The 26,981-nt window shown below is 48.0% G+C and overlaps 1 protein-coding gene across 2 annotated transcripts in view; it reads right to left on the minus strand.

Moving 5' to 3' along the window:
* LOC139278044 (transmembrane protein 64-like) overlaps nt 1-26,981 on the minus strand; it is a 37,937-nt gene that overhangs the window by 8,551 nt on the left and 2,405 nt on the right. The window lies entirely within an intron of this gene.

Consider the following 26,981-nt stretch of genomic DNA (forward strand, 5'->3'; position numbering starts at 1 on the left):
CATGTGCCAGGAAGGGAGTGGGGAAGGGGCCAAAGGCTCATGGGAACCCAAATCGAGCAGAAACAAATGGTCCAAAGAAAGGACTTGTGGGATATCTTACTGTATCTCACGATGGATCTGCAGGAATGATCTGCACAGAGTGCTCTTAAATGGAGTGCTGCTAAACAGAGTGTTAAAGTTGGAAATTTGAAGAGAGTGGACGTCTCTGGTAAGAACTGGGTGTGTACTGGCTGTAAAGTGGAATTTAGTTTAACATTTTGAATTTAACTTAGAATTTTAAAAACTGCAGTTAATAGAAACCGCCTGTCAGTAGCAGTTAACTGTCAATCGGGTGTCAGCGTTGTGAATAGGTGCTAATTACTGTGAGCAAGGAGCCGAGTCAGCAGTGGCAACTACTGCCAGCCGTTCTTCCGCGGCTACGTTTGCGACGGGAAATGGAGCACGTGGCGAGCACGCTCGAGGCCTTCCACGACCGGTGTGCACCGGAGGGACTGGAGTGCATCATCGCCACCACAAAGAGGATTTTAATTTAACTTGTTACGGTTCATTTAAACTTTTTTTCATTCATTTATAGGTTTTATTGTTTGTGCCCCTGGTTGACTTTTAATTGGCATTTGCCAGTAATGAAAGAGTCAGCGGTGGTAACTTACCGGTGGGCCCCGGAGGGACTGGAGTGCATCATCACAACAGGGAATTACATTTTAATTAGATTTGATAAGGTTCTTTTTAATTTACAGTTGTTATTTGTTGTGTGGCGAGAGCGGGGTCGGGGGTTAAAGGAGGCGAGCCCGAGGTCAGAGACCAGCGGGAGAGCGGGGAGAGCGGGGTCGGGGGTTAAAGGAGCAGAGCCCGAGAGCAGCGGGGTCGGGGGGGTTAAAGGAGCAGAGCTCGAGAGCAGCGGGGAGAGCGGGGTCGAGGGTTAAAGGAGGCGAGCCCGAGGCCAGAGACCAGCGGGAGAGCGGGGCCGGGGGTTAAAGGAGGCGAGCCCGAGGCCAGAGACCAGCGGGAGAGCGGGGAGAGCGGGGTCGGGGGTTAAAGGAGCAGAGCCCAAGAGCAGCGGGGTCGGGGGTTAAAGGAGCAGAGCTCGAGAGCAGCGGGGAGAGCGGGGTCGGGGATTAAAGGAGCAGAGCCGGAGAGCAGCGGGGTCAGGGGTTAAAGGAGGAGAGCTCGAGGCCAGAGACCAGCGGGGAGAGCGGGGACGGGGGTTAAAGGAGCAGAGCTCGAGAGCAGCGGGGAGAGCGGGGTCAGGGATTAAAGGAGCAGAGCCGGAGAGCAGCGGGGAGAGCGGGGTCGGGGGTTAAAGGAGGAGAGCTCGAGGCCAGAGACCAGCGGGTAGTGCGGGGTCGGGGGTTAAAGGAGCAGAGCCCGAGAGCAGCGGGGAGAGCGGGGTCAGGGATTAAAGGAGCAGAGCCGGAGAGCAGCGGGGAGAGCGGGGTCGGGGGTTAAAGGAGGAGAGCCCGAGGCCAGAGACCAGCGGGGTCAGGGGTTAAAGGAGGAGAGCCCAAGAGCAGCGGGGAGAGCGGGGTCAGGGGTTAAAGGAGGAGAGCCCGAAGCCCGAGACCAGTGTGGAGAGCGGGGTCAGGGGTTAAAGGAGCAGAGCCTGAGAGCAGCGGGGAGAGCGGGGTCGGGGAGGCGGGGATTAAAGGAGCTCGCTGGGTGCGGAGCAGATGGACCTGTGAGGGGGAATCAAAGTGTGAGGTCACAGGAAAGCAGGTAAGTGATTGGTTGGTGAGTATTTCTCTTTTTTTCTAAACTAGGGCATTGGTTTAATTTGAGCGCCGTGATTGTAGATTTAAAAACTATACATTGATAATTGCGTGATATTTCAAAAAATGAAAACCTAATTAGTTAAATAAACTCATCCATCATCATAGGCGGTCCCTCAAACGAGGATGACTTGCTTCCACATGAGTTCAGAGATGTTTCGATGAAGGACCCGATGGTCCAGTCCTGAACTCCAGTTGAGGGGGTGGAAGATGCCTGTGCGTGGATTTTCTAATGTGTGGTGACCATTGCACACCAGCCACAACACTGGCTTGACAGAGCGAGGTCTTGGTCCAGTGGCAAGGGTTAACCAGGACGCCTGGAGACCTGCTCTGTTGCATGGACCTAGTGCGCACACATATCGCAGATATATGTTAAATAAAATACAATGGGGCAGATGATGTGATGCAGCTGCAGCATGTGAGAACTGCTGGACACCAGTGTGATCCACGACAACCACATTTGCAGTCAGTATCTGCAGCTCGAGGACCTTCGGCTCAGAGTTGGTGAGCTGGAGTCCGAGCTTTGGGCAATGCGATGCATTAGGGAGGGGGAGGGTTACCTGGATATTTTGTTAATTACTTCAAATTTGGTCTGTGGTCAGGTGTGCCTACGAGTGAGGCAGGTATGGGGACCCAGGAGGTAGCACTAGAGGAGCCTCAGCCCTTGCACTTGTCGAGGTTTGAGGCATTTGCGCCCTATGTGGATGCGAGCAGGGACTGCAAGGAGGACGATCGCAAAGGTATGAAGGCAGAGTTGGCTAAAGTGGGAAAATAGATTAAAGGGTAAGATAGTAGATAAGCAGTGGCAGATATTTAAGGAGATATTTCATAACTCTCACCAAAGATATATTCCAGTGAGACTCTACGAGAAGGATGAACCATCCGTGGCTAACTAAGGAAGTTGAAGATGGTATCAAATTGAAAGAAAAGGCTTACAGTGTTGTGAAGATTAGTAGCAGGCCAAAAGATTGGGATATTTTAGAAACCAACAAAGAATGACTAAAAAAATAATAGAGGGAGAAAATAGTTTGAGTAAACTAGCAAGAAATATAGATACAGACAGAAAGAGCTTCTACAGGTATATAAAAAGGGAGAGTAGCTAAAGTAAACGTTGGTCCCTTAGAGGATGAGACTGGGGAATTAATAATGGGGAACAGGGAAATGGCAGAGACTTCAAACAAATATTTTGTATGGGTCTTCACAGTAGAAGGCACTAAAACCATCCCAATAATAATAGATAATCAAGGGTCAAAAGGGGGGGAGGAACTTAAAGTAATCATTATCACTAGAGAAAAGGTATTTGGCAAACTAGTGGGACTAAAAGCGGACAAGTCTCCTGAACCTGGTGGCCTCCATCCTAGAGTCGAAAAAAATTGGCTGCAGAGATAATAGATGCATTGGTTGTAATCGACCAAAATTCCCTGGATTCTGGAGAGGTCCCAGTGGATTGAAAAACCACAAATGTAACGCCCCTATTCAAGAAAGGAGGGAGACAGAAAGCAGGAAACTATAGACCAGTTAGCCTAACCTCTATCATTGGGAAAATGCTGGAATCCATTAAGGGAGTAGTAGCAGGACATTTACAAACTCATAATACAATCAAGCAGAGTCAGCATGATTTTATGAAAGGGAAATCATGTTTGATAAATTTATTAGAGTTCTTTGAGGATGTAACGAGCAGGGTGGATTCAAGGGGAACCAGTAGATGTCGTGTATTTGGATTTCCAAAAAGCATTTGATAAGGTGCCACATAAAATGTTACTGCACAAGATAAAAGTTCACTGGGTTGGGGGGAATATATCAGCATGGATAGAAGATTGGCTAACTAACAGAAAACAGTCAGTCAGGATGCAAGAATCTGAAGGGGATTGACAGAGTAGATGCTGAGAGGTTGTTTCCCCCAGCTGGAATGTTTAGAACCAGGGTCTCAGGTTAAGGGGTAGGCCATTGAAGACAGAGATGAGGAGGAATTTTTTCACTCAGAGGGTTGTGAATCTTTGGAATTCTCTGCCCCAGAAGGCTGTGGATGCTGAGTCTCTGAATATATTCAAGGCTGAGATAGATACATTTTTGGAATGTAGGGGAATCAAGGGATATGGAGATCGGGTAGCAAAGTGTAGTTGAGGTCGATGATCAGCCATGATCTTATTGAATGGCGGAGCAGGCTCGAGGGGCCATTTGGCCTACTCATTCTTATGTTCTTATGGATGGAAATGAAAATCCAAAGAATCTTCTCAATGCTTCTTTGATGTGGTATTGGGAGCCAGTGAGACCAAGACTCCCTCTCCAGTCTGGTATCACAACCAGCAAACGTTCCTCAATCAGTAAAGCAACAGCACTTCCACACGGCTTTGCCTGCTCGCTCACCTGCTCTGTGAGTTTGCCTGAGTCAATGACCAACCAGTGACTATCCCCCAGAAGGACAGAGGTACACAGCTTCTCTTGGGGGTCAAGTTGGCTACAAGATGGCATGGCTGGCGATGAAAGGTCAGTAGCGATATGATTCTATGTGGCAGATGCAGTAATCGGATACCTGAACTATTCCAGGCACTGTGTAACCAGCAAACCTGGCTCATTACTGGGATCTGGGTGGTGGGGTACAGACTTGGGGCTGGGGTTCTCAGTGAGCAGCAGGTAACCCTGCAAGCAATTGCCCCATCTGGTAAGGTGATCCCAGTGGGACAAGCAACGAGAAGTGCCTAGTGATTAGTGCACAGGTGAAGGGTCTGGTTAACTTTCAACTGTTGTCCTCTGCACCCATGTGGGTGTCTTAAGTTTTGACTCGCTAGACTTAGGTAAGTGAGGTGCACCCCTATGGGAAGAGTGTGTACACAGCTTCGCCCATCTACCTGTGTGGATCTCTCAACACTTTGGTTTGGAGACTCTTAAACGTGGTAATCTGTTTCCACACATCAAAACATCCAGCTGACTAGAACATGAAACAGCCTGGAGCAGCCCCCCCCACCAAGGGTCTGCTGGATTCCATCTGGTTTTGATAAAGGAGAACATTATTTCCAAAGAGATCTGAAGCTGAATTGCTCACACTCAGTCGACAGATATGAAGGTTATCTTTTCTCACTGTCCTTTCACCGACAACACAGCTCTTTCCAGATCCCACGTCTGGCCTTTGAGTACGCCGCACACAGTTAGCACAAATCTCCACAGTTCGGGACACAGTAGAGGACCAGCTCCACATACACCTCCAGTGTTTCCAATGGGAGAGAGATATGCGGGACAGCTGTTCCCAGGGACGAGAGAGAGATATACGGGACAGCTGTTCCCCAGGGGCGGGGAGAGAGAGAGAGAGAGAGAGAGAGATATACACACACACGGAACAGATGTTCCCCAGGGGAAGGAGACCCAACTCTACATGACTGTCCCTTTGACGAACTGCCTCGCACCATCTTACAGAAGCTGATCAAAGTGCATCATTAAATCAGCTGCCTGGGTTTTCCACAGAGCTCAGCACATGAAAAGGCCTTTAAGGAGTCTCTCAGTCAGATGGTTTGGGGACTTGAGCACAAATTCTAGGCCGACACGCCAATGTAGTACTGAGGGAGGCTGAACACCACTCTTCTGTATCATTCTGGGTGGAGTTCTGAACTATGGTCTTAGTCCAACACCTCGATTTCTCGATTTTGAAAAAGGTTGAATCTGAAGAGAGGGTTGGATATGTCTAAACCTTCGTCAGAAAGTAATTCAATGCCACAATACCTGCCAGCAGAGAGAAGAGGTGTGTTGGGGCTGCATATCTGGGAGATGAAGGGCAGCTTCCACTCGCTACAAGGATACACGGGGGCTGAAATTGCCCCTCTCAGAAAGGCCCGTTGGTGTCTCCAGGAGGCGCTAATGAGTTTTCACTCAGGCACGGTGGCTGGAGTGCCTCCTAACACCGAGTCTCTGCCGGTGCCCCACAATTAGCGCGCTGATTCCTTATTGCCGCACGCCGATCCCTTTGCGGTCCTCGGGGGAAATTGTCCCGCGGGATGAGAGGTCGGCGAGCGACGATGCAACCGTGGCTGGGGAACTCCGGCTGCCCTTAAAGGGGAGATGGTAGCGCTGTGGCTGCCATCTTTTTTCTGTCGGCCCGACAATGGCGGCTGCTCGTGGCCAGGCCGCCAACATGCAGACGGGCACCCCTTCTCGGGTGCCAGGCCGCTGGCCCGGCCCACCCCGTCTCGGTGGCCCAATGGCACCACTAAAGAGGCTGCAGCGGCCCTCCCGTTTGTGACAGGTCAGTGCGGCGCTGAGAGTCGCAGCTCGCCAATGCCCGGTTACCACCCCTCACTCTCTGCCTCTCAGAGGCCAATTCCCCGCCGTGGCCGCTGCTTCCAGCCCCGGCGCTAAAATATCACTTACATGGAAGTGGCCGCCCCAAACCCAGCGCGGGGCAACTTTGGCCCCACTGTCTCCTTGGAAACCCAGCCGATCTTCTGGCTGCCCGGTCATTTGAATACTGGAGCTTGGTCTGTGTTGCCTGCCAATATGCCCAGGGGGTTAGACGAGGATGCGGGAGGCACACAGCGAGGTGCAGACATGATAAAGCACCTTCACAGACAATTCTCCACGCCAACAGCCAATGATTTGCCAAAAACTTAGGTCAGGTACAATCAGAAAGTCCACACCCGTATTTACCTGGTGACAAGTGTCCCCTTTTTGCTGGCAACATCTGTGCATGCAATTAACAACATAGCTTCATCTGTTCAGCCAGTTTTACCGAACAAGAATCCACACACACACGTTGGCTACTTTGATAGTGCGCTGTGAGGGCAGACAAACTAAAGTTTACTTAGTCCTGGATACCGAGAGTCAGTATTCGGGAACCACCGGCTAGACATTTAGCTTCGGCGCTAGCACATAATGGGCAGTATCACATCGGCCACTCGTTATTTGCCCTGCCTGATATTCAGTGCAAATTACATTAATGAAGCTGAATATGTGACAAGAGGTGGCCAATGCCACATCGCCCGTTCCGTGCTCAAGCCCAGGGCGAATGTGCACCCCATGGAGTTTAACGCAGTGTTAAGGCAGCAGTATTTAAAGCACGTGCAGTCGTGTCAAAATGCAGTCTAAGGAAACCTACACAGCAATTAATATTTTAGAATAACGCGATACAAGCTAACCCGGTTGTCACACCATATGCCGCTTCACACCATGACTGAAGTATCCTTTCTTCTCAGGAGACAAAAGGTGCAATGCAAATTAGACAACGCACATTTTTCTCTAAACAATAGTTCAAACACCCATTTGTTAAATAATCCTTGATCCACACAAGATTGTACTTAGTCTAAATGGGAACAGTGTTGCCATTTTGTGACAAAGAAACAGTCCAGAATGCAATTTTGATTGGGTGAGGGTATCTAGGGATATGGATCAAAGGGGGTAAATAGAGCTGCAATACAGATCAGCCGCGATCCAATTGATAGCGGAACAGGCTCGAGAGGCTGATTGATCTAGTATTGTGCAATGAGAAAGGGTTACTTAATAACCTTGTAGTAAAGGGGACCTTAGGGAAAAGTGATATGATAAGTTTTAGACTTTTATATTAAACTTATTTAGTTAAATCCAAAATTAGGGTGTTAAATCTAAACAAAGCCAACTACGTAGGTATGAGGGGCGAGTTGGCCAAGCTAGATTGGGAAACTACATTAAAAGGTATGATGGTAGACAAGCAATGGCTAACATTTAAAGAATATATAATTTACAACAAATGTACATTCCTTTAAGGCACAAAAACCCCACAGGAAGTGTGGTCCAACCGTGGCTAACAAGAGAAATTAAAGATAGTATTAGATCAAAGGAAGAGCCTTATAATGTTGCCAAAAAGAGCAGTAAGCCTGAGGATTCAGGGATTTTAGAATTCAGCAAAGGACGATCAAGAAATTGATCAAGAAAAGGACAATAGAATGAGAGTAAACTAGCACAACAATAATAACAGACTGTAGAAGCTTCTATAGGTATGTAAAAAGCAAAAGATTAACGAAAATAAATGTGGGTCCCTAACAGGCTGAGACAGGAGAAATTATAATGGGGAATAAGGAAATGGCAGAGAAATTAAACAAATACTTTGTGTCTGTCTTCACGGAAGAAGATGCAAAAAATCTCCCGGAAATAGTAGAGAACCAAGGGTCTAGCGAGAATGAGGAATTGAAAGAAATTAGTATTAGTTAAAAAAAAATAGTACTGGAGAAATTAATGGGACTGAAAGCCGATAAATCCCTTTGACCGGATGGCCTACATCCTGGGGTTTTGAAAGAGGTGGCTATAGAGCTAGTGGATTGGTTGTCATCTTCCAAAATTCCATAGATTCTAGAACGGTTCCCGCGGATTGAAGGTACGCAAATGTAACCCCATTAGAACATCACCACCTCCCCCTCCAAGCCACATGCCATCCTGACTTGGAAATATATCGGCCGTTCTTTCATCGATGCTGGGTTAGAATCCTGGAACTCCCTCCCTAACAGCACTGTGGGAGCACCTTCACCACACGGACTGCAGCGGTTCAAGAAGGTGGCTCACCACCACCTTCTCAAGGGGCAATTAGGGATGGGCAACAAATGCCAGCCTTGCCAGCGACACCCACATCCCATGAACAAATAAAAAATAAACTATTTAAGAAAGGAGCGAGAGAGAAAATGGGGAACTACAGACCAGTTAGCCTGGCCGTAGTAGGGAAAGTGCTAAAATCTATTAAGGACGTGGTAACAGGACGTTTAGACAAGAAGGAGGTTGGGCAGAGTTTATTGAAGGGAAATCATGTTTGACAAATCTGTTAAGAGGTTGTAACTAGAATAGATAATGGAGAACCATTGGATGTGGTGTATTTGAATTTTCAGAAGACATTCAATAAGGAGCCACACAAGAGGTTATTAAACAAACTTAGGACTCATGGGATGTGGGGTAATATACTAGCATGGATTGAGGATTGGTTAACGGACAGAAAACAGAAAGTAGGAATAAACAGTCATTTTCAGATTGGCAGACTGTAACTAGTGGGATGCCGTAAGGATCAGTGCTTGGGTCTCAGCTATTCACAATCTGTATCAATGATCTGGATGATACAAAGCTAGGTGGGAATGTAAGTTGTGAGGAGGATGCAAAGAGGCTTCAAGGGGATATCGACAGGCTAAGTGAGTGGGCAAAAACATGGCAAATGGAATATAATGTGGAGAAATGTGAAGTTATCCACTTTGGTAGGAAAAATAGAAAAGCAGAGTATTTTTTAAATGGTGAGAGATTGGGAAATGTTGGTGTTCAGAGGGACCTGGGTGTCCTTGTACATGAATCACTGAAAGTTAACATGCAGGTACAGCAAGCAATTAAGAAAACAAATGGTATGTTGGCCTTGATTACAAGAGGGTTTGAGTACAAGAGTAAAGACGTCTTACTGCAATTATACAGGGCCCTGGTGAGACCACACCTGGAGTATTGTGTATAGTTTCGGTCTCCTTACCTAAGGAAGGATATACTTGCCATAGAGCAACAAAGATTCCTGGAATTGGGGGATTGTCCTATGAGGAGAGATTGAGCAGACTAGGCCTATATTCTCTAGAGTTTAGAAAAATGAAAGGTGATCTCATTGAAATATACAAAATGTTGACAGGGTTTGACAGGGAGAATGTTTCCCCTGGCTGGGGAGTCTAGAACCAGGGGTCACAATCTCAAAATTCTTCACTCAGAGGGTGGTGAATCTTTGGAATTCTCTACCCCAGAGGGCTGTGGAGGCTCAGTCATTGAGTATATTCAAGACAGAGATTGATAAATTTTCGGATATTAAGAAAATCAAGGGATACTGCAGGAAAATGGAGTTGAGGTAGAAGATCAGCCATGATCTTATTGAGTGGTGGAGCCAGCTCAAGGGGCCGAATAGCCGACTCCTGCTCCTATTTCTTATGTTCTTATGACCTACTGTCCCTTTGCAAGCATTGCCACACAATGGTTTATATTCATTACAGGCGCCAACGTGAGCCTCTGTTGAACAATTATTTCCTGATGAGGTCTTGGTATTAACGGACTTGAGAATCTAGTGAGGCACATGGTGAGGAGGTGGATGGCTGGGTTGGGATCAGCTTGTTGGTTCTAGGAAAGTCTTATGCTCTTATGATTCAATTTGCCGTGGGATTGAAGAAATGAATCCGGAGATTAATCAGTACAGAACAGGTCTGGGAGCACACTGAGCAGAATGGGTGCCAAGGGAGTTCCAAGCCAAGAAGTTCAGATATTCATTGGTTGAAAATGGAAGAAAGTCAATACATGAACTGGTTAGATCCTGGATTGAGGTCAGTTTTCATGAATTCAGTGAACAGACTGGTCAATTAACAGCGTGATCAATCATCTGTGGCTGTTTCCTGAGGAGTCCATTTGACACACCACTCATCTTTTACATCCACCTGAGAGAGCAGACGAGGCCTTCGTTTCATCTGAAAGCACACTCACTTCTGAGTCAAAAGGTTTTGGTTGAAGTCCCATTCCAGAGACTTGAGCACATAATGCAGTGGAGTACTGAGGGAGCGCTGCACTGTCACAGATGTTGGGGCTGAAATTGCCCCGTTTTTCAAGGCAGTAACGGGGACGTGAGGCCTTTCCCCTGGGGGCGGGCGGCAGGTGCGACAATTCCGCAATTGCTTCGTCTTTCTCGCCTTGCCCGCCGCGCCGACCCTGTTTGCGCCCCCTGGGAGCGCGGTCGGTGCCTCCCGTAGCTTCGCGGGTCGCCAAGATGCTGTGGCTGGGTGCCGCGGTCGCCCTTAAGGGGAGGGCGCACCGCCGCGGCCGCCATTTTGTTTTAATTGGAATCAGGCCAGCAATGGCGGCCGCTGGTTTGGCTGGGCCGCCAACAGACAGCCCTGTACCCCCTCTTGGGTGCCGGACTGCTGGCCCAGCCGAACCCCTCTCTGGTGGCACAGTGCGCCCCACAGAGGCCTCACAGCCTCCCTCCCCTTTAAGTCACCGCCCCGCCACTGCCTCCAACAGTGCACGAAAGCGCTGGGAGGCAGTTCTTGATTTAAAGAGCCCAATTTCCCGCCTCTTTCCCCGCCAGGCAGTAATAATTCAAATAATTCGAATTATCCACCCAAACGAGGCAGAGGGGAATTCCCCCCTCCCCCCCCACCCACCCCACCTTGGAGGAGATGTTACACCAACACCCCATCTGCTCTCAGGTGGATGTGGAAGATCTCATGATACTATATTGAAGAAAAGCAGGAGTGTTCTCTTGGCCAATATTTATTCCTCAACCAACTCCTAAAACAGATTACCTGCCCATTATCACATTACCGTTTGTGGGAGCTTGCTGTGCACAAATTAGCTGCCGCGTTTCCTACATTACAACAGTGACTTCACTTCAAAAGCACTTAATTGGATGTGACGTGCTTTAGGACATCCTGAGGTAGTGGAAGACATTTTATAAATACACGTTTGTTCTTTTTCTTTTAGTCACACAGCCATGTGATTGGTGCATTTCAGGTTGGTCCTGAAAGCAACATGTTGCTGTGGTTTCCCTGGCAGCAGCCCACCATTCAGTACACAATGATGCAAAGTCATGACCTCAATAATGAGACTCTGCACTGACGGAGCTCGATGTTACTGTGTAAATTACAAGATCAGGCCTATAAGGAAGGACATTCGGCAACTTTTGCTGCTACTCTGCCAGCTTGCCTCCTTGACTGAATCATCATCATCATCACCATCATGGGCAGTCCCTCGAAGCGAGGATGACTTGCTTCCACGCCAAAAAGGGATGAGTTTTGAGATATTTTCAGGGAACTCACAGCACACACAGCCTTAAGATGACAGAGTCTTCCAGAAGTCACCAGTCAGGTGACCTGGTCCCTTTATTATAAACAGCACTGGCTGCAGTGCCACAGGCATCCACAAGTGGAGCTATATATATTTCAAGTTCACAGGCGTTTCAATGAAGCATCTAATATTCCAGATCTCGAACTACATCCTGAAGGGTGGAAGATGCCTGTGCTTGGATTTTTTTTTTTTTTTTTTTAACGTATTGTTGCCCGTTGCACACCAGCCACCACACGGGCTTGACAGAACTAGGTCTTGGTCCAGTGGCAAGGATTACCCAAGACTAACTGGAGACCAGCTCTGCTGCACAGACCGAGCGCGTGCACATATCGCAGTGTGGGCTGGCCCGTGCTGCCCCTGGGCCCTCGCCTCCCCTGGGCCCCAGTCACTTCCCTCTACAAACTCTTGCCACTCCTTCGCCCCTCCTGCTGTGCCTGCCCGCACTGCAATCAGCGACCTGGCTTTGCAGCCGTTGCCCTCCTGCAGCAGCACGCACTGCTCCCTGCAGTGGTATGCCGCTGCACGCTGCTCCCTCCAATGGCCCCGGCCTGCAAGACCATCAGCAGGCTGGGGCCATTACAGGGAGCAGCGTGCGGTGGCCCGGCCCGGAAATTGGCGCGGTCCTGGCCTGCAAGACCTTGGCTGACTACACTAGTCTCTTCAAGGTCGAGGTAATAAATTGTGTAAATTACATGATAACTGTCAACCACAGGGCTGTAATGAGCCAACACACTCAAACTCAAAGCAAATAATTTGTTTTCAAACGGAGACAAATGTTTCCACCACCACATTAAACACCTCTTGCACCAGTTGTTTGCAGGAGTGTATGTACACCATAGCCATTAAAGTACAAAGTCTAGGATGTCCTCAACCTTTCTGTATGCTGCTATGTTAAACACTCACATTAAGTTTTTGACCTTGGCTCTCAGAACAGAAGTGGATTAATCATTTCTTACAATTTAGTTACGATAACGGAGAATTGACAGAAGAGTTCCTGATTCCCACTAGTCTTTGATAAAAATGCTTCCTGATTTCACTCCTAAATAGTCTAGCTCTAATTTTAAGATTGTATTCTCTTCCTCTGGATTTCCCATCAGATGAAGTAGTTTCTCTGGATCCACCTTGTTGAATCCTTTTAGCATTTTAAGTCTCGCTATCAGATCCCCCTCAATCTTCGAAAGGTTATGCAACCCATCCTCATTTAACCCTTTAAGACCCGGTATAATTCTGCACGCTATACCTTCCAATTCCAATATATCCTTCCTGAGATGCAATGCCCAGAACTGAATGCAGTGCTTTAAATAGAGCACAACTGAAGCATCACTTTCTTACAACCCTCGAGATAAAGGCCAACATTCCTAACTCATCCAAATGGTCATTGTTAATATGTAAATCTAGTGAGCACCATAGCCTTACATGTGCACACTTTGCAGTATAGGTAACGGGATAGTGATCAGGAACCCTGACTGATCTTCCTCCTCGCTCAGGGTAACTGAGGCCGATTGCAGCTACTACCCCAGTTGACATTAGCATTTTTTTTTAAAATTAATTCACAGGATGCAGGCATCACTGGCAAGGCCAGCATTTATTGGCAGTCGCTAACGGAAAGAAAGACTTGGATTTCTATAGCGCCTTTCATGACCACCGGACATCTCAAAGTGACGTACCTTTGGCGTGTAGTCACTGTTGTAATGTAGGAATGCCCTTCAGAAGGTGGTAGCTTGCAAGACCATTCAATCAATAGTCAGTCAATCGTTAACAATGTTGCTGGAGTCACATATAGGCTAGATGGGGTAGATTTTTTTCCCGAAAGGACATTAGTGAGCCAGATGGGTTCTTAAACAACAATGCGGTAGTTTCATGGTCACCATTACTGATACTAGCTTTTTATTCCAGATTTATTTAGAAAGACTTGCATTCATATAGCGCCTTTCACGACCACCAGACGGCTCAAAGCGCTTTACAGCCAATGAAGTACTTTTGAAGTGTAGTCACTGTTGTAATTAATTTACTGAATTTAAATTCCCCAGCTGCCGTGGTGGGACTGTGAACTTACTTCTCCAGATTATTAGTCCAGGCCTCTGCATTTCTAGCCCAGTAATATGACCACTATGCTATTATACCCCCAAGTACTGCCGTTTTATGCTAGCTCAGCAGGGACCAAGGCTGGGACCTGCTTGACCAACTGGCTTTAATGCTGCAGTATGCAGTGCCGATGCAAGAAGAAATCCTTAATGATTCCAACTAAGAGCATATTTAGCAAGCACTGAATAATGACTCACTGATCGTCCGATCCTTATCGCAGACACGTGTGTTATCGGCTCTGTGATTCAGTGATATGAAATATTATAAAATAATATTATAAAAGGGATAAACAGCCGAGCGGGATGATCTGTTGCTATAGTTACATGACAAAGGATTAAAAATTAACCACCTGCCCACGTAAGGAATGGAGAGGTTGTGCTGAATGCCACCCACGCACTGGTCCCGTGATGGATAACAAGTAAACAGTGAGTGAGCCATCCCTGCCTGGTACTGGACGCATTGGTATGCAGGTCTGCAGAAAAAAGGCTTCTCCCTCGCTCAGCTTGATCCAGCCATCTCCACGTGGCACTGAAACTCGATCCACAGGGGGCCGGCTGGCCACTGGTTCCTCACACAATTCCCCGTTCCTCATATATGAGCAGTGAGGAGTGACTATTGGTGGGCTATTCGACTGTGGAGACTGTTGCAACAGAGTTTGATCCTCGCCTAATCCAAAGTCCACACAGAATTTATAGTAAGGGTCATTGATTAGTTTTCAAGTGTGAGAGTTCTAGCTGATTTCCACCCCCCACGCCCCTTGTCTCTAGCCCAGGCTGCTAAAGCGAGCTGTAGAATTCTTGAGACGAGTTAACTCAGCACTAACGAGCGATGAGCCGCAGAGCTTCCTCGTCTGTATAGCTCACCCGCACACTGCCTTTAGCTACATAGTGAGCTTCATGTAATATGTTTAAAGCGGTAACACTCTGTAAATCTTACTTAGGTGTGAGCCGTGGCTCTCTCCCCTCTGAGTCAGAAGGCCGTGAGTTCAAGTCCCATTCCAGACACTTAAGCATGTTATTCAGGCTGACATCAGCAGTGTAGTACTGAGGTTGTGCTGCACTGTCGGAGGTGCCATCTTTCGGATGAGACATTAAACCGAGGTCCACAAATATAATCTGGGCTGCCGCTGTCCTGGGATTCTCATCTCCGTGATTTCTCCGGCCCCCCCCACTCCTAATTCACTTTGACGGCAGCAGCTCCAGCCTGATTTCAAGCAATAAATCTGACCTATACTGCACTAGTCAGTCCTGAGCATAATCAACATGCTCTCTGCAGCTCGCCTGGCAAATTCAAAATAGACCGGCGCCTCAAAATCCGCACTGTCCAAAAGTCAAAACACACTGCAGTAAAGTGAAGTGAGAGACTGCAACCGGTCTAATCTGCCCTCTTGTTTTTATCTTTGCTTTGTGAGAAATACACGAGTTGCTTTGTTGAACAATCAGTGTGGGCTTTGCTCAGTTGGGAGAGATCAGCAGATTATGCTGTAAACCTGTATAACTAAGAGTACATCCCAACGGCAGTGAGGTTCAGTCTTCACCGGGTGATGTTTGATGCACAGCAAGAGCGCGCTCGTCTCCTGACCATACACCCGTGCCAAGAACAAAGAAAACTTATCTGCAGAGAGAGGACAAATCACAACATCGCCTGTTTTTAACCTTTGAATTTTCTCCCTCTCTCTTCTAGTGTATACTTCTGGCAGTAGTCACATGGCTATTATTCTTCATTTATTATTATTCGCCCAGAAGAGGAGGGCCCAGGGGCAGCACGGGCCAGCCCACAGTGCGATATGCGTGAGCACTAGGTCCGTGCAGCAGAGCAGGTCTCCAGTCATCTTGGATAATAACCCTTGCCACTGGACCAAGACCTAGCTCTGTCAAGCCCATGTGGTGGCTGGGGTGCAACGGCCAACACACGTTAAAAAATCCACACAGGCATCTTCCACCCTTCAGGATGTAGTTCAGGATCTGGAATATTAGATCCTTCATTGAAACACCTGTGAACTCATATGGAAGCAAGTTATCCTCGACACGAGGGACCATCTAAGAAAATCCTTCATTTGTAAACCTAGCCATTGCGGATCAGGCTATTCCACCACAGAGGCATCGTGTATTTGCCAGAATTCCAACATATACAATTTCAGGCTGGGCAGTAAGGTCAGCTGGAGTGCCCCGACCACCACCCTGCTCGAGACCATTTCACCTGGCAAAGATCCAGCTGCGTGGTGTTTTGGGCTTTGCCCGAGGAAAATGTTGTCGGTTTAAAATGTTTTGCATGATGTCAGTATTTTTAAGCCAGCACACGTGGAATCCAGACCGGTTACAACAGAGTAACTAAGAGAGACATTTCAATGCTTCCTGCTCCCACATCAAATAGAGCACTGCAAGAAGAAACGCACTAGATAGTAGCTCCACATATACTTCACTAAATCTGCGGCAGTAGTAGGCATTAATAAGTGTGACACCAGGCCAGGTGCTGAGATGAGCAGGAAATAGCACCTGACTGGGAAGATGTGAGAAAGGAATATTGCCGGGTAGTGGGAGTGTAGAGGGGAATATATGGAAGGAATCGCACAGCGATAGGCAAGTGAGGGTCATGTCAGATATCCGTGCTTACGCATGGAGAGACAAAAATGAACAAGGAATGTGCGATGGAGGGGAAGGGAGCAGTAATGCCCCTTGGCGTAGTGAGGAATCAAGTTAATGTACTCACGTACTAACCGCACATAGATGGAAGCCGTTTAGCTAGTAGTGGCACATTGGGAGAAGTAATTAACCCTGTAAAGATACAGTGCAGCCCCCGGAGGGACTTTCACTAGTCCTGCTGAGGTTAATGTGAACAGTCAAGACCACACATTGACCACGACCAAGGCATGTGTTGCGCGCACACTGTTGTCAGTACCAATCTCTTCGCATGGCATGTAATGGGTTGCATCAATATTTTGATGAATAAAGATAGTCAGTCATTTCAGTGTTTCCTATTCCTCGAATAAAGGCAAGGATATGATAATCTATAAAAACCCAACACAGACATTTCAATCAGAGCGCTAACTTTGACTGTGCAGATCTTAAGGGGCTTTTTTTTCTCTCTCTTTCTCAGAGACACAGAACGCTATAGTGAGCACACACAAAGTGCCGCAGTACAGCGGGACCTGGTGCATGAAACACAGGTGGTTAGTATGCAGGTACAGCAAGTGATCAGGAAGGCCAATGGAATCTTGGCCTTTATTGCAAAGGGGATGGAGTATAAAAGCAGGGAAGTCTTGCTACAGTTATATAGGGTATTGCTGAGGGCACACCTGGAATACTGCGTGCAGTTTTGGTTTCCATATTTACGAAAGGATATATTTGCTTTGAAGACTGTTCAGAGAAGGTTCACTAGGTTGATTCCAGAGATGAGGGAGTTGACATGAGGAAAGGTTGAGCAGTTTGGGCCTGTACACATTGGAATTCAGGAGAATGAGAGGTGATCTTATCGAAATGTATAAAATTATGAGGGGCTTGACAAGGCGGATGCAGAGAGAATGTTTCCACTGATAAGGGAGACTAGAACTAGGGGACATAATCTTAGAATAAGGGGCCACCCATTTAAAACTGAAATGAGGAGAAATTTCTTCTCGGAGAGGATTGTAAATCTGTGGAATTCACTGCCTCAGAGAGCTGTGGAAGCTTGAATAAATTTAAGACAGAGATAGACAGTTTCTTAACTGATAAGGGAATAAGGTATTATGGGGAGCGGGCAGGGAAGTGGAGCTGAGTCCATGATTGGATCAGCCATGATCATATTGAATGGCGGAGCAGGCTCGAGGGGCCGTATGGCCTACTCCTGCTCCTATTTCTTATGTTCTTATATAAGCTGCAACAGAAAATTACAGGGCCGCTCAGCTAGGGAATAGCTAGCTTGAAAGTACATTAGTAGAGTTGTGTCTCTGTTAATTTCATGCAATGAGTGGTAGGAAATCGACACATCTGACAGTGAACAATGTATTCTGTTTATACCTGCATTTTATGTCAAATAAGCCACTTTTATGGGAGTGACTCGTGTTGCTGAATCCAAGTGATATTTGTGACAAGATGTTTAACCATCTCCAATGCGGGGTTTTGAGTTGTTTTGAACTTTCTGTCTTCAAATCCCTTTGATTTATCACACTGTCTAGATCGGGTTCAAATGGCATAAAAAATACCAATAAGCTCAGTGACTCGAGCGCATCAAAGACTGCGTGATTTTGAGATATTGGATCCAAAGGTTTGATGAAGGAAATAAGGAGGGTGTCAGCGTTTCTCTGCTCGTCTATCACATGCTGCTGTACCACACCTATGTAGTTAGAAATTAATAGCTTCCTTCCTTTGCCAAGAAAGCATCTGAGTGGAACAGAATTAGATGTTTATGACTTGCCTTGAGCTTGGAGCGAAGCTGCTTGCAGCAGATTGATGCAGTCACAGGCAGAGGCTGGATTACACGGGCAGTACAAGCCGTGCTGGTGGATGCTGGATGGATTCCCTCAGCTTCCGGCCTGGCCCAATCCAGACAGGGGACGGTGGGGCAATTAAACACAAAACACGGTACCCAAGGCCTGGTTTTAACCCCTTCTCCCTGCCCGGGAGTGGGTGGGGGAGATGTTCCCAATGACTTTCCCCTGCCTCACCCCCTGCCCCATCTGAACTTGCCTGAATTCAGGTACAGGAAGGCCATCCGCCCCAGAGGTCCGGGGGCCTAATTTAAATGACGGAGTCGCGTCCCGATGATGTCATCGCGAGGTGCACGCCATTTTAACTGTGGGCCTGACGAAGGCCTGCAAAGTCTCCAAACCTGGCAGCGACTGAGGACTGCAGGCAGGATGCTGCCCACAGGAGGCCCGGGTTTAAGTCAATCTTTAAAGGTTTCTCGTGGGCTAACAAGAGCAGGATAGCGGCTGGTCTGCTGCCTCAGAATTCCCTCGCACATCCATTATGGACTTTCCAGTTTCCTTGCTGGGCCTGCTTCTATGGGTCTCCGGTGGCTGCTTGAACCCTTCACAAATTTCAGCACGTGCCCAACCTCGCTGATGAGGTACGCTCGCCCCTCCCTCAACCTTCTGGGAGGAGTCGGCATCGCAGCCTGCCAATGAGGACTGTGAGTTAAAGTCTCCCAGGACTCTCGCTCCGGACCCCCAACCCCGATTCAGTTCCTGCATTAAAGTCAGGGCTGCTGTGTCAGCATCAAACAGCATGGGTTAGATACAGAGTAAAGCTCCCTCTACACTGTCCCATCAAACACTCCCAGGGTAGGTTCAGCACGGGGTTAGGTACAGAGTAAAGCTCCCACTACAGTGTCCCATCAAACACTCCCAGGGCATGTACAGCATGGGTTAGATACAGAGTAAAGCTCCCGCTACACTGTCCCATCAAACACTCCCAGGGCAAATACAGCACAGGTTAGATACAGAGTAAAGCTCCGACTATACTGTCCCATCAAACACTCCCAGGGCAAGTACAGCACGGGTTAGATAGAGAGTAAAGCTCCCACTACACTATCCCATCAAACACACCCAGGGCAGGTACAGCACGGGTTAGATACAGAGTAAAGCTCCCTCTACACTGTCCCATCAAACACTCCCAGGGCAGGTACAGCACGGGTTAGATACAGAGTAAAGCTCCCTCTACACTGTCCCATCAAACACTCCCAGGGCAGGTAAAGCCCCATCTTCCTTAGGTCCAAAGTGGATGATCTCACACTTTCACACACTGAACTCCCATCTGCCACAGTTTTGCCCACTCACTGAATCTATCAATGTCGCTTTGCAATGTTCTGCTCCCATCTACACTATTTACTGTGCCGCCTAACTTAAGTGTTGTCAGCAAAACTTAGATATACAGCTCTCTATTCCTTCATCCAAGTCATTGACAAATATGGTGAAGAGCTGAGGCCCCGGTACAGATCCTTATGGGACACCACTGGTGACATCCTGTCAATGTGGGTACATCCCCATTATCCCGACTCTCTGTTTCCTATCCCCTAACCAAGCCGATCCAATTCAGGTTGCCTCCAATTCCATGCGCTCTCATTCTCAACAGTCTCTCATGTGGAACCTTGTCAAATGCCTTCTGGAAGTCCATATAAATAAGATCCATAGACACTCCCTTATCTACCATGTTAGTCACCTCCGGAAAGAATTCAACTCAGTTGGTTAGACATGACTTACCCGTCACATACCCATGCTGGCTCTTTAATCAGCTCAGGATTTATCCAAGTGCTCAGTCACACTGTCCCCAATAACAGATTCCAGTAATTTCCCACAACTGATGTTAGACTAACAGACCTAGAATTTCTTAGTTTATCTCTCCTTCCCTTCTTTAATAATGGCGTAACACTGGCAATTTTCCAATCCAAGGGGACAATTCCTCAATCGAGAGAGTTTTGGAAGATCATGACTGGAGCATCAACAATTCCCTCACCGACTTTGTTTAAAACCCTGGGGTGGAAACCATCAGGTCCTGGTGACTTGTCTCTCTTTAATCTCATTCGTTTCCCCATCACCTTTCTTTGTTTAAACTTATACTAAATCTAGTTAATGTCTCCCCCTGATTTATTCGTAGTTTTCCTTGTATCTCTGGTATTTTATCCTCATCCTCTACTGTGAAACCCAATACAACGTCGCTATGTCGCAAGTCTTCCATTTCCTGACTTCCAATTATAGGATCACCCGTGTCTTATTAATGGGCTCACAACACTCTCAGCCACCCTCTTTCTATTGATATAGTTTTAAAACCCTTCAGTGATGGCCTTGATATCCCTCGCAAGCTTTTTCTCATTCACTTTTTGCAGCACTTACCACTTTCTCGGTACCCTTTTACTGGTCTTTCTATCCCCCCCAATCCACGGGACCTCCACAGTGCTCTGCCTTTGTGCAAGTCCTTTCATTTAGTTTTATGCTTCCCTTGTTGAAGAGGGTTTTTTAATTACACAAGTAGAGGTATGTACAGGTCTTGTAGTCTGCCAAATACTTTTTTGAACACCTCCCAATGTTCATCTATAGTTTTATCGGTTAATAGTTCTGTATAGTCTATTGTGGTCAATTCCTGCCTCCTCCCTCCACTGTCCCATCAAACACTCCCAGGGCAGGTACAGCACAGGTTCGATACAGAGTAAAGCTCCCTCTACATTATCCCATCAAACACTCCCAGGGCAGGTACAGCACATGGTTAGATAGAGTAAAGCTCCCTCCTCACTGTCCCATCAAACACTTCCAGGGCAGGTACAGCACAGATTAGATAGAGAGTAATGCTCCCTCTATGCAGTAAATGAATGAATCTATGTTTGGTTGACAAGAAATGTTGGCCAGGACACCAGAAGAACTCTTCAAATATTGCCACCAGATATTATACATCTACCTGAACAGGCAAATGGTCTTAACATCTCCTCTGATGGATGGCACCTCCAACAGTGCAGCACTCCCTCAGTACTGCAGTGGCAAATGAGACCATGTCCTTCTGACTCACAGGCCAGAGTGCTACCACTGAGCAATGATCGGAACAGTAGTGTAAACTGTCCTGGGTGTGAGCTGCTGACTGTACCTCGAAATGTTTCCAGTATGGTCCCGGTCGGGTACGAGACCTTGCTGCCTGCTGAAACAATTGACAGGGAACGGTCTATGTGGTGATCACAGCACCGGTGCAGTGTTCCCATGCTCAGAATGCCGTGCTCGATTCGGTCCTTGCCCGATCTCTCTCACACACAGGCGCAGAGGCACGCACACACATTCCAGCACCAGTCACTGGCTAGTGATCAGAAGCCGAAATCCTCACTCATTTCCACTCTCTCTAACCCAGCTGTATTACCCCCCCAATAGTGCCCTGGCGTTGACCAGCTATGGCAGCACCACTAGGGTTCCTCCGGGTCTGTGTGACTCAGTACCACATCAGATGGGTGCAGTCTTTCAGAGGAGGCGTTAAATAGAGGCCCCACCTGCTTCAACGTAAAAGATCCCATGGCACTATTTTGAAGAGCAGGTGTATTCTCCCCGGTGTCCTGGTCAATATTTATCTCTCAACCAATGTCACTAAACAGATTATCTGGTCAATCATAGGCAGTCCCTCGAAACGGGAATGACGCCATAAAAGGATGAGTTCACAGGTGTTTCAATGAAGGACCTAATATTCCAGATCTTGAACTCCAATTGAAGGGTGGAAGATGCCTGTGCCTGGATATTTTTAACATGTGGTGGCCGTTGCACATCAGCCACCACACGGGCTCGACAGAGCTCAGCCTTTATCCAGTGGCAAGGATTAACCAGGACGAGTGGATACCTGCTCTGCTGCACAGACCTAGTGCGTACACATATCGCAGTGTGGGCTGGCCCGTGCTGCCCTTGACCCCGAAATCATGCCTCTCCTGGGCCCTAATCACATCCCTCCACAGTTTCTCTCCGCTCCTGCTGTATCTGCCCACGCTCCAATCACCGACCTGGTCCTTGATGACGTCACTCCTGCACCAGCTCGCGCTGCTCCCTGAAGTGGCATGCCTCCACATGTGGACACTGCTGTTTGTGCGCGAATTGGCTGCCACGTTGCCATTACAACAGTGACGACACTTCAAAAGTACTTCATTTATAGTGAAGTGCTTTGGGACATCCTGAGGTTGTGAAAGACTGTATAAATGCAAATCTTAATTTAACACAATGCTGGGGAGATGTTGCATTCTCCTTCGCTTGCCTGATTAATCTGATCTATCTACCTGGATATGCCAGAAATATTGCGAATTTGAAGGACATTTGGAGCACATGCTCAGAGACTTTTTCGTACTTGGCATTGGCCACGAAACCATACTTCGCAAACTTTTGACTGTGGAGACCCCAACCTTGAGTAAGGCCATAGCGATAGCCCAGGCGTTCATTGCCACCAGTGACAATACTAAGCAAATCTCTCAGCACACAAGTGCTGCTACAAGTACTGTGAACAAAGTGATGTTGTTTTCGAATCGTAACGTACAGGGCAGGTCACACATACCTGCAGCTGCACGTCCGCAGACATCTCAGAGTCCACCATCAAGGGTGATGAATGCAAGGCCGATGAATGCAAGGCCATTAACACCTTGTTGGCGCTGCGGGGATGATCATAGTTTCCATTCATCCCGATTCAAAGGATACGTTTGCAAGGGCCGTGGAACAATGGGACACCTCAGAGTGTGCAGACGAGCTGCTAAGCACGTTAAACCTGCAAACCACCACGTTGCAGAGGAGGACAGATCCACGGAGGATCACTACGAACCAGAGCCTCAAATAGAGGAGGCAGAGGTACATGTGATGCACACATTCACCACGAATTGTCCCCAGATAATGCTGAATGCGGAACTAAACGGACTCCCGGTGTTAATGGAGCTGGACACGGGCGTGAGCCAGTCCATCATGGGCAAAAAGACTTTCGAAAGGTCGTGGTGCGACAAGGCCTCAAGGCCAGTCTTAACTACAGTTCGCACGAGACTAAGAACTTACACTAAAGAACTGATTCCTGTAATCGGTAGTGCTACCGTAAAGGTCTCCTACGATGGAGCGGTGCACAAGCTACCACTCTGGGTGGTACCGGGCGATGGTCCCACACTGCTTGGCAGGAGTTGGCTGGGAAAGATACGCTGGAACTGGGACAACGTCCAAGCGCTATCGCCTGCTGACGACACTTCGTGTGCCCAGGTCTTAAACAAATTTCCTTCGATGTTCGAACCAGGCATCGGGAAATTCCAAGGAGCAAAAGTGCAGATCCACCTAATTCCGGGGGCGCGACCCATCCATCACAAGGCGAGAGCAGTGCCGTACATGATGAATGGGTAGAGATCGAGCTGGACCGGCTGCAACGAGAGGGCATCATTTCACCGATCGAGTTCACGAGTGGGCCAGTCCTATTGTCCCAGTTCTCAAGGGAGACGGCACTATCAGAATCTGTGGCGATTACAAAGTAACTATCGATCGTTTCTCCCTTCAGGACCAATACCCACTACCAAAAGCCTCTTTGCAACGCTGGCGGGAGGAAAGACGTTCACGAAGCTGGATCTGACTTCCGCCTACATGGCTCAGGAACTGGAGGAATTACCTGCATCAACACGCACAAAGATCTTTTTGTTTATAACCGATGCCCTTTGGAATCCGATCAGCGGCGGCGATATTCCAGAGAAACATGGACAGTTTACTGAAGTCGGTCCTGCACACCGTGGTCTTCCAGGATGACGTCTTGGTCACAGTTGGAACACAGTCGAGCACCTGCAGAACCTGGATGAGGTTCTTAGTCAACTCAACCGCGTGGGGCTCAGGTTAAAACGCTCGAAGTGCGTTTTCCTGGCGCCTGAAGTGGAGTTCCTGGGGAGGAGGATCGTGGCGGACGGCATCAGACACATCAACGCGAAGACGGAGGCAATTGAGAACACACTGAGGCCACAGAATTTGACGGAGCTGTGGTCGTTTCTAGGACTCTTGAACTACTTTGGTAACTTCTTACCGGGTCTCAGCACCCTACTAGAACCACTACATGTCTTACTATGAAAAGGGGGCGAATGGGGTTTGGGGCAAAATCCAAGAAAATGCCTTTGTAAAAGCGAGAAAATTGTTATGCTCAAACAAATTGCTTGTGTTGTATGATCCATGTAAGCGTTTGATACTAGCATGTGATGCGTCGTTATATGGCGTCGGGTGTGTATTGCAACAAGCTAATGATTTCGGGAAACTGCAACCGGTTGCTTATGCATCCAGGAGTCTGTCTAAGGCCGAGAGAGCCTACAGCATGATTGAAAAAGAAGCGCTAGCGTGTTTCTATGGGGTGAAGAAAATGCATCAATACCCGTTTGGGCTAAAATTAGAATTGGAAACTGATCATAAGCCACTTATATCCCTGTTTTTCAAGAGTAAAGGGATAAATACCAACGCATCGGCCCGCATCCCGAGATGGGCGCTCACGTTGTCCGCATACAACTACGCCATCCGCCACAGGACAGGCACAGAAAACTGCGCCGATGCTCTCAGTGGGCTGCCATTGCCCATCAAGGGAGTGGAAATTGCGCAGCTCACAGATCTAGCCATGGTTATGGAAGCATTTGAGAGTGAGCAATCACCCGTCCCTGCCCGGCAGACAAGCAGGATCCCTTATTATGTCTAGTTAAAAGCTGTGTGCTTCACAGGAGCTGGTCCAGAGTCCCAGTGGAAATGCAGGAAGAGATAAAGCTGTTCCACCAGCGCAAAGATGAAATGTCTATACAGGCAGACTGCCTTCTGTGGGGCAATCAAGTAGTGGTCCCCAAGAAGGGCAGAGGCACCTTCATCAATGACCTCCACAGTACCCACCCAGGTATTGTAATGATGAACGCGATCGGCAGATCCCACGTGTGGTGGCCCGGTATCGATGCGGACTTAGAGTCGTGCGTTCATAGATGTAATACGTGCTCGCAGTTAAGCAATGTACCCAGGGAGGCACCGCCAAGTTTATGGTCTTGGCCCTCCAAACAGTGGTCTAGGGTACACGTCGACTATGCAGGCCCGTTCTTGGGTAAAATGTTCCTTGTGGTTGTAGACGCGTACTCTAAGTGGACTGAACGTGAGATAATGTCGGCTAGCACGTCCGCTGCCACCACTGAAAGCCTGCGGGCCATGTTTGCCACACATGGCTTACCCGATGGCCTGGTGAGCGACAACGGGCCATGTTTTACCAGTGCTGAGTTCAAAGAATTCATGACCCGTAACGGGATCAAACATGTCACATCTGCCCTGTTTAAACCAGCGTCCAATGGTTAGGCAGAGAGAGCAGTGCAAACCATCAAGCAAGGGTAACTGAAGGCTCACTGCAGACTCGCCTATCCCATGTCCTGCTTAGCTACCGAACTAGACCCCACTCACTCACTGGGATCCCACCTGCTGAACTGCTCATGAAAAGAGCATTCAAGAAAAGAGCGTTTAGAAGGATGAGAGGGGATCTCATAGAAACATATAAGATTCTGACGGGACTGGACAGGTTAGATGCGGGAAGAATGTTCCCGATATTGGGGAAGTCCAGAACCAGGGGACATAGTCTTAGGATAAGGGGTAGGCCATTTAGGACTGAGATGAGGAGAAACTTCTTCACTCGGTGAGTTGTTGACCTGTGGAATCCACTGCCGCAGAGAGTTGTTTATGCCAGTTCATTGGATATATTAAAGAGGGAGTTAGATATGGCCCTTACGGTTAAGGGGATCAAGGGGTATGGAGAGAAAGCGGGAAAGGGGTACTGAGGGAATGATCAGCCATGATCTTATTGAATGGCGGTGCAGGCTCGAAGGGCCTACTCCTGCACCTATTTTCTATGTTTCTAAGACAAGGCTCTCGTTAGTTCACACTGATCTACATGAATAGGTAGAGAGCAGGCGGCTTCAACAAAGTGCACACCATGATAGCGCAAATGTGTCACACGAGATTGAAGTCAATGATCCTGTATTTGTATTAAATTATGGACAAGGTCCCAAGTGGCTTCCCGGCACTGTCGTGGCCAAAGAGGGGAGCAGGGTGTTTTGGGTCAAACTTTCAAATGGACTCATTCACCGGAAACATTTGGACCAAATCAAACTCAGATTCACAGACTATCCTGAGCAACCCACCTTGGACCCTACCTTTTTTGATCCCCCAACACACACACACCAGTGGCAACCGACACCACGGTTGACCACGAAGCAGAACCCATCACCCACAGCAGCCCTGCAAGGCCCAACACACCAGGCAGCCCAGCAAGGCCAGCTGCACAGGAGCCCAGCGAGGGCCCAACCAAACACCGGCTTTCACACTGAGACAATCAACCAGGGCAAGAAGGGCCCCAGATCGACTCACATTGTAAATAGTTACATTATTGACTTGGGGGAAATGTTGTTATATATGAGGACTTGTATTTACCCTGTACAGCCACCAGAGGGCTCATTCCCTGGAGTCCCAAGGGAACCCATAATCCCTTGGGAGCACAGGTATTTAAGGAGGTTTCACAGGTTGGAGAGGCACTCTGGAGACCTGCAATAAAAGACGAAGGTCACACTTTACTTTGAGCTCAGTCTGACTCTTTCTCCATACACAACAATAAGAACATAAAAATTGGAACAGGAGTAGGCCATACGGCCCCTCGAGCCTGCTCCGCCATTCAATAAGATCATGGCTGATCTGATCATGGACTCAGCTCCACTTCTCCGCCCGTTCCCCATAACCCCTTATCATTTAAGAAACTGTCTATTTCTGTCTTAAATTTATTCAATGTCCCAGCTTCCACAGCTCTCTGAGGCAGCGATTTCCACAGATTTACAACCTGAGAGAAGTTGTTTCTCCTCATCTATTTTAAATGGGCGGCCCCTTATTCTAAGATTGTGCCC

Source organism: Pristiophorus japonicus, chromosome 13 (genome assembly GCF_044704955.1).
Source record: "Pristiophorus japonicus isolate sPriJap1 chromosome 13, sPriJap1.hap1, whole genome shotgun sequence".
NCBI lineage: Eukaryota > Metazoa > Chordata > Chondrichthyes > Pristiophoridae > Pristiophorus > Pristiophorus japonicus.